Source organism: Triticum aestivum, chromosome 3B (assembly GCF_018294505.1).
Source record: "Triticum aestivum cultivar Chinese Spring chromosome 3B, IWGSC CS RefSeq v2.1, whole genome shotgun sequence".
Classification (NCBI taxonomy): Eukaryota; Viridiplantae; Streptophyta; class Magnoliopsida; order Poales; family Poaceae; genus Triticum; species Triticum aestivum.
In genome coordinates this window covers 282,179,065-282,187,852 of record NC_057801.1, presented here as the reverse complement: position 1 = coordinate 282,187,852, position 8,788 = coordinate 282,179,065, and positions in this window count along the sequence as shown.

Below are 8,788 nucleotides of genomic sequence, written 5' to 3'. Positions count from 1 at the left end.
GGCTGGAGTTCGGGTTAGTTTGGCCTCGGTGTTGGGATGCTCGGGAGGAGGAGCTGGTGGGAGTTGCGTGCTCCTAGGAAGACACTGAACGCGTTGACGCGCTCAGGCGCGAGCTGTGGTGGCTAGAACGACGGCGGCATCATGGCCGACGGCGATGAGCTCACGGGTGCGGTGGAGGGTACGACTAGGGAACGAACGAGCGAGGGGGAACAGGGGGAAAAGCGGCGTGGCTCACAGCGCTTCGTTTGGCGGTGTCGGATGGCTCGGGGAAGCGTCGGAGGCGACGTACGGGCGGCGACGATCTCCGGTGGCCGACGAGGGAAACGGCAATGTTGGCGGCGTCTAGGGGCTTCCGGTGTCTTGAGGATCGGTGAGGAGGAAGAGGGCATCGGGGCGGAGCTCGTAGACTGCTCGGGGTGTCGTCGGGACGGTGGTGGTCACGGCAACAGCGAACGGCGGCGATGGGCGGGTTCGGTGGCATAGTAGGGAGAGAGCAGAGGAGGGAGAGAGGTCCAGGGAGAGAGGAGAGGGGCCAGGGGCTGCGTGGCGTCGCCTGGTGCATCAAGGAGGATCTAGGCAGGCTGGGAGGGAAGAGGTGGAGGCCTCGGGCGCGCTGGCGTCGACACGCCTCTACCTACTGGCAGAGGTTGAAGACGGTGGGGAGTTGGGCTGGGCCTCAGCCACAGTGCTGGGCCAGATGGGGCGCTAGGTGGGCTGCAGGTAAGTCCAGGTAAACCTTTCTCTCTCTCTCTAATAATTGTTCCTGTTTTCTATTTTGCTTTTCTGTTTTTTGATTTAGTAATAATACTAAACCATTTTTAAAACTCCTGAGAAAATTTGTGGGCACTTTTAAAATGTTTACTAACAGCCCTCAAATGTTTTCAGAATTACTGAAGCATTTAAAATATTTATAGCCATTAAATGCTCCAATTCAAATACTTATGATTTAATCCAAAAACCTGAAATGACCTAGGGAAAATATGCACCAATTTTTGTCAGAGGTTTTCACCAGTTTCAAAAATGATGGACTTTTCCTAAAGTCACTTTGGGTTTATTGGAAGTGATTTTATTTGAGCCTATTTGAATTCATTTGGTGCTAGGGTTTGAACAATCCCCATTTCAAGTTCATTTGAAAATTTAAACATGATGCACACATAAAGGGCTGGCCTAGTACATACCAGGACTAGGGATGTGACAACTCGCCCCACTAACAAGAATCTCGTCCCGAGATTCAAGTCGTTAGGTAAGAAGTCAGAGGGGTCACAAGCTAACATGATCTTCACGATCCAACTGTCCTTCTCAAGATGTTGATTCATTGCTTCATATTGATCTTGACGTCTTTGCTTTCTAGATGTTCATCCAACTCGATGACGTTAGAAAGGAACTCTATCGGAAAGGATCACTGAAACTCTCCATACCAGGCTAAGGCAATTCACAACGATCATTTGAAAGGGGTTCGGGGAAATGGCGTACTCAGTTCGGAAAGGAAACTATGGTTATAGAACAACTCGGCAAACGGAAGGCACATTCCAATTGATACCGAGGATATAACTTAGTGACTGAGTGTGCTCTCAAGAACTTGAACATTTCCATATTCATCAGGGTTTTACCAATATCCGTGCCGAGGATCCTGGCAGCACATCTTACTACCATGATGAATAGTGATGGATGATGCGGATACAAAGGAAGATAACACCTTCTCAGACTTCCCCTTAGCGAGGCCAAGAGAACGAAATCTGGATGATCGACCGAGAGACATTTAGCACTCCGCTTCTAATGTTCTCCTTGATGTACTAGGTACCACGATCATGCTTAAAAGCATCAACATGGCCATCAAGTAAAGGTCGGACTTCGGAAAACAAAGGATCCATAAGGAACAATTTCTATAATAAGTCACTCGAATTCCTCATGGAGAAGATTGGTCAACTTGCTCAATCAAGATACTACAATAATAGGTCTTCCAACTAGGTGTGTCGGCCAACATCAACCTTGCCAGACCCTACGTCATAGATCTTGGAAAAGTTCCAACCATCATATATGCCTGAGTTTCAGATCTAGCTGGTAGCAGGATATTCCAGACTCATCAAGTCCAGAAGGAAAAATGAAAGTTTGCAACAGAAATCGATGAGATGACGTTGCGAGATTCTCGGGAAATGAACTACGATAGCAAGCTCCAAAGCATGAGCTGGTTCTGCTACACACATGTGAACATACTGTCGCAAACAAGCATGGCCACGTAGTAGTCTTATGATGAAACACTACCGAGTTCAGGCGGGGAGCCATCATTAACGATATCGAAGTCCTTGCGTAAGGCATGCTCTTAAGAAGAACTTCTTCTCCTTGAACAAATCAATCAGTGGCTTGGTCTGCTAGGGAATACATATGGAGTGGAGGTAATTAATCTACCAAACCATAGTATACTTTGCACATGTGTGACTAACATGGGATGATTCCAAAGGAAACAAACATTGACTTCCTTGAATTCACGGCGACAACTTGCATCAGATGCACATGAATTAAAAGGGAGTCACTTCTTTCATCCGAACATATGCTTCATGCACGGGACATGAAGATAATGCTTATAAAGTTTCCAACACTAGCTCAATGTTCAACATGAATCATGGAGGAGACAAAATGCTGCTGATGGGCTCAACAACAACTCATCAGAATTTCCATATCACTGGAATTCCGCCATTATGTGAACAAGGTGATAGTGTTGGTCAGACCAAAAGATATAATGATGTATGCTCGAGGGACAGCCACGAGTAAGACAACATTACGAACATCGTTGGTTCTGATTTGATTTGACGATAGCCCATACTCAAATCAAAGTTTTTATAAGACAATAGGTCCAATAACTGATCACAGGGACCAATTGATGAAGATATCATCTTTCTTCAACTAACACACCAACACCAGGATATCCCTTTGAAACGAACTAAGTTAGGTAAGCTTTTATCTTCCAACTCTCCAAGTTGTCGTTTAGCTTAACCAACTAGCTCAGGGGTATCCAACATGGATTCTTGGAGAAAGGGTGGTTTACAGGAATAAACCAACTTGATCACGAACTCAACATAGCGGTCAGGTGACAACCTGGTAATACTTCCGAGAAGATATTCGGAAAATCACGAACCACCGATATGTTACCAAGCTCGAGAACAATCTTGCTTTTCAGGACAAGATGATATGATCAAAAGAGCGAGGGATTGGCACAATCCTAACTCATCAATCAAAGAGTGCACCAGGAAATAAGGACTAGGTAGCACAATCTATCTTAGAATTATGATTCAATAACCAACATGCTAAGAATGAGAATATTGTCCATTTACTACCAAGCAACTAGTTGCTAGGGGTATTGATTTCACACATCATAGTTCACCCGTCGGCATTCTGGTTGCAACAACACGGAAGCCGAGAAATGAATAATGATGGCGAGAAGTATCACTGCAACAAGAATTCATAAGAGGGTGTGCAATTCCAATGATATTTCTGATATAAAGATGGTAATACCTCAAGGTAGAACAGACCAGAAGCTGGATTGCAACTTGATCTGTGGAACACAACTGCTTTGACCCAATCCTGGAAATGGAAAAGGGTACTGGAGTTTGTTTCTCCTAGTCACTCTGGAATAGAATGGCTTGATGGACCACAAGAGTAATAGGCATCGATGAACGAATGCACACATACTCTTGACTATCAATTGATAGACGAGGGTCAGAAGACAACTAAAGAGGGACAACTCAAAGGAACATACGATTTTCTGAGTTGTGGATGCATGGTTTAGCATGTCGAACGAAGTTCAACATATTTCTTCCGGATAACCCATGCAGAAAGGTAGAATTGGCAGAGCCACAATATATAATGGAGAACTCATCGAGGATATTCTTGTTGTGATCTTTTGATCCAACAAACTTCTGCCATAAAGTGGTTCATATTATTTGGAAGAAGGAAATACCACGAACTTCGAGGACTATCGCAACAAGTTAAATGAAGTTGGCTTGAACCCTAGGTTCAAATTGAAACTCCATATGTGATTATTCAAATGCTATTTAGTTGATTTGACCTAAACAGTGAACAAAAGTTGTTCTAACATGCATGAAAATGGTACAGATGGATAGATTGGATTTTTCTGATCATTTTTCATATATAATTTATCTCATTTGGAGTTACGGTTGAATTTCTATGATTTTTAGAAGTTTTGGGCATTTTCTGGAATTTCCTGAATTATTTAGAAAATAAACTAAATTCCAGAAAAGGAATATTGCGTCAGCATGACGTCATGCTAACCTCAGCAGGGTCAACAGGGCTGCTCCGGGTCAAACCTGACCAGTGGGGACCACTGGTCAGTGACACAGTGCTGCCCAGGGTCAATGACAGGTGGGTCCGGTCAATGACCACGTCAGCAAAGTCAACCTGACGTGTGGGCTCAGTGGATTAGTCTAATTACAAAATTAGTGGGCGCTGGGGCCCATCTGTCAGCGTCTGTGGGTGATCTAGCTGGCGGTGGTTAGCGCTAATGATGGGGCCACGTCATCATCGCCGGACTTTGGCCGGCGACGACCAGCCCGACGGCGGAGGTTCACCGTGCTCCCGCTACAGGGCACCATTTCACGCGTGGTTTGCGGCTACGGGTTGCTGTGGTTTGTGTGCATCTAATGGAGCAAGCGAGAGGAGCTGGGGTGAGCTGTGGCGTCGTCGGTGGCGAGCGAGGCGGCGGCTGGAGTTCGGGTTAGTTTGGCCTCGGCGTTGGGATGCTCGGGAGGAGGAGCTGGTGGGAGCTGCGTGCTCCTAGGAAGGCACTGAACGCGTAGACGCGCTCAGGCGCGAGCTGTGGTGGCTAGAACGACGGCGGCATCATGGCCGGCGGTGATGAGCTCACGGGTGCGGTGGAGGGTACGACTAGGGAACAAATGAGCGAGGGGGAATAGGGGGAAAAGCGGTGTGGCTCACACCGCTTCGTTTGGCGGTGTCGGATGGCTCGGGGAAGCGTCGGAGGCGACGTACATGCGGCGGCGTTCTCCAGTGGCCGACGAGGGAAACGGCAATGTTGGCGGCGTCCAGGGGTTTCCGGTGTCTTGAGGATCGGTGAGGAGGAAGAGGGCATCGGGGCGGAGCTCGAAGACTGCTCGGGGTGTCGTCGGGACGGCGGTGGTCGCGGCAACGGCGAACGGTGGCGATGGGCGGGTTCGGTAGAATAGTAGGGAGAGAGAAGAGGAGGGAGAGAGGTCCAAGGAGAGAGGAGAGGGGCCAGGGGCTGCATGGCGTCGCCTGGTGCGTCAAGGAGGAGTCAGGCAGGCTGGGAGGGAGGAGGTGGAGGCCTCGGGCGCGCTGGCGTCGACACGCCTCTGCCTACTGGCAGAGGTTGAAGACGGTGGGGAGTTGGGCTGGGCCTCAGCCACAGTGCTGGGCCAGATGGGGCGCTAGGTGGGCTGCAGGTAAGTCCAGGTAAACCTTTCTCTCTCTCTAATAATTGTTCCTGTTTTCTATTTTGCTTTTCTGTTTTTGATTTAGTAATAATACTAAACCATTTTTAAAACTCCTGAGAAAATTTGTGGGCACTTTTAAAATGTTTACTAACAGCCCTCAAATGTTTTCAGAATTATTGAAGCATTTAAAATATTTATAGCCATTAAATGCTCCAATTCAAATACTTATGATTTAATCCAAAAACCTAAAATGACCTAGGGAAAATATGCACCAATTTTTGTCAGAGGTTTTCACCAGTTTCAAAAATGATGGACTTTTCCTAAAGTCACTTTGGGTTTATTGGAAGTGATTTTATTTGAGCCTATTTGAATTCATTTGGTGCTAGGGTTTGAACAATCCCCATTTCAAGTTCATTTGAAAATTTAAACATGATGCACACATAAAGGGCTAGCCTAGTACATACCAGGACTAGGGATGTGACACCTCACCTCGCTACTCTTCTATGAAGATGTATAAAATCATCTGTGGGAAGCCCGACGCCTAGAACATATTTAAATTTCCTTGGAACACTACTTGCAGACTCAGGCACAAGATATTCTTGTGGCTCTTATTGCACGACAGAGTGAGTACATGGAGCTAATTGCAATGTAGGAACATGTACTTGGAAGACTATAGTTGTGCATTATGTGTGGAATCTACAGATGAGACTTTGATCTATCTATTTTGGAATTGCCCCTTTTCTCTCAACTACTGGTTCCATTTGGTACCCACGAAACAAAAAGGTAATTGTAACGCCCCGATTCAATCCTACACTAATCATGCACGCAAATGTGTACGATCAAGAGCAGGGACTCACGGGAAGATATCACAACACAACTCTAAAACTAAAATAAGTCATACAAGCATCATAATGCAAGCCAGGGGCCTCGAGGGCTCGAATTCAATTGCTCGATCATAGACGAGTCAGCGGAAGCAACAATATCTGAGTACAGACATAAGTTAAACAAGGTGCCATAAGATGGCTAGCACAAACTGGGATACAGATCGAAAGAGGCGCATGCCTCCTGCCTGGGATCCTCCTAAACTACTCCTGGTCGTCGTCAGCGGCATGCACGTAGTAGTAGGCACCTCCAATGTAGTAAGAGTCATCGTCGATGGTGGCGTCTGGCTCATGGGCTCCGGCATCTGGTTGCGACAACCAGGTAGAAGGGTAAGGGGGAAAAGAGGGAGAAAAGCAACCGTCAGTACTCATCCAAAGTACTCGCGAGCAAGGAGCTACACTACAAATGCATGGGTATATGTGTAAAGAGGCAATATCGGTGGACTGAAATGCAGAATGCCAGAATAAGAGGGGGATAGCTAGTCTTATCGAAGACTACGCTTCTAGAAGCCTCCATCTTGTAGCATGTAGAAGAGAGTAGATTTAAGTCCTCCAAGTAGCATCGCATAGCATAATCATACCCGGCGATCCTTCCCTCGTCGCCCTGTGGAAAAGCGATCACCAGGTTGTCTGTGGAACTTGTCTGGGTGTGTTTTATTAATTATCCGGTTCTAGTTGTCATAAGGTCAAGGTACAACTCCGGGTCGTCCTTTTACCGAGGGACACGGCTATTCGAATAGAGAAACTTCCCTGCAGGGGTGCACCACATAACCCAACACGCTCGATCCCATTTGGCCGGACACACTTTCCTGGGTCATGCCCGGCCTCGGAAGATCAACACGTCGCAGTCCCACCTAGGCACAACAGAGAGGTCAGCACACCGGTCTAAATCCTATGTGCGCAGGGGTCTAGGACCGTCGCCCATTGCACACCTGCACGTTGCATACGCGGCCGGAAGCAGACCTAGCCTCCCTAATACAAGAGCAGGCGTTCCAGTCCAATCCGGTGCGCGCCGCTCAGTCGCTGATGTCTAGAAGGCTTCGGCTGATACCACGACGTCGAGTGCCCATATCTTTCCCGCGTAGTTGGTTAGTGTGTATAGGCCAGTGGCCAAACTCAGATCAAGTACCAAGATCTCGTTAAGCATGTTATTATGAAGCAACCGTGAACGCCGACCAGGGCCAGGCCCACCTTTCGCCTAGGTAGTCTCAACCTGCCTTATCGCTCCGCCACAAAGATCCACACAAAGGGCCATCGGGACAAAGGTCCTTTCAGCCCCCAATCCGTGAATCACTCGCAGACACTCAATGAGCCGACCCGACTTTAGTCACCATCTGTATAATATGTATATATGTATAGTATATACCTGTGATCACCTCCTGAGTGATCACGGCCCAATAGTATAGCAAGGCAGACTGACAAGAATGTAGGGCCAATGATGATAAACTAGCATCCTATACTAAGCATTTAGGATTGTGGGTAAGGTATCAATGACTGTAGCAACAATGACAGGCTATGCAACAGAATAGGAGTAACCGAACAATAACATGCTACACTACTCTAATGCAAGCAGTATAGAGAAGAATAGGCGATATCTGGTGATCAAGGGGGGGCTTGCCTGGTTGCTCTGGCAAGAAGGAGGGGTCATCAACTCCGTAGTCGTACTGGGTAGCAGCGGCGTCGGTCTCGTAGTCTACCGGAGAGAAGAGGGGGAAGAAACAATAAATACATTGCAAACGTAAGCAGGACGATGCAAGACATGACAATGAGTGGTGCCAAGTGTGCCCTAACGAAGTAGTAGGTGATACCGGCGAAAGGGGGAAACATCCGGGAAAGTATCCCCGGTGTTTCGCGTTTTCGGACAAGTGAACCGGAGGGGGAAAGTTGCAGGTTCACTATGCTAGGGATGCATGGCAGACGAACGGGCTGCATATCTGGATTCGTCTCGTCGTTCTGAGCAACTTTCATGTAGAAAGTATTTTCATCCGAGCTACGGTTTATTTTATATTAATTTTAAAAGATTTGATCATTTTTAGAATTTATTTAATTATTTAATTCTAACATTATCCAGAATTGTGTATGCTGACATCATCATGACGTCAGCATGACGTCAACAGTCAACAGGGCGTTGACTGGGTCAAACTGACGTGAGGGTCCCGCATGTCATTGACTGATTAATTAACTAACAGTTAATTAGGTTAATTAGTGATTATATTAATCTAATTATGACTAATTATGTTAATTAATTCTTTAATTAATTAATTAATTAATAATTTTATTATTGTTATTATTATTATTTTTTCAATTCCTTTTTAAAAAATGTTCTGGGCGTGGGGCCACCCCGTCATTGGCACAGGGGGCCATAGCTAGCGTGGGTTCACGGGCGTCGGGCGCCGGGTGCGGGCGCACCCGAGCAGGCACTCGCCCGCAGGGCGGGACGAGGCCGGCCTCGCCGGGGCACCGACGGCGGGGCACGCCGGC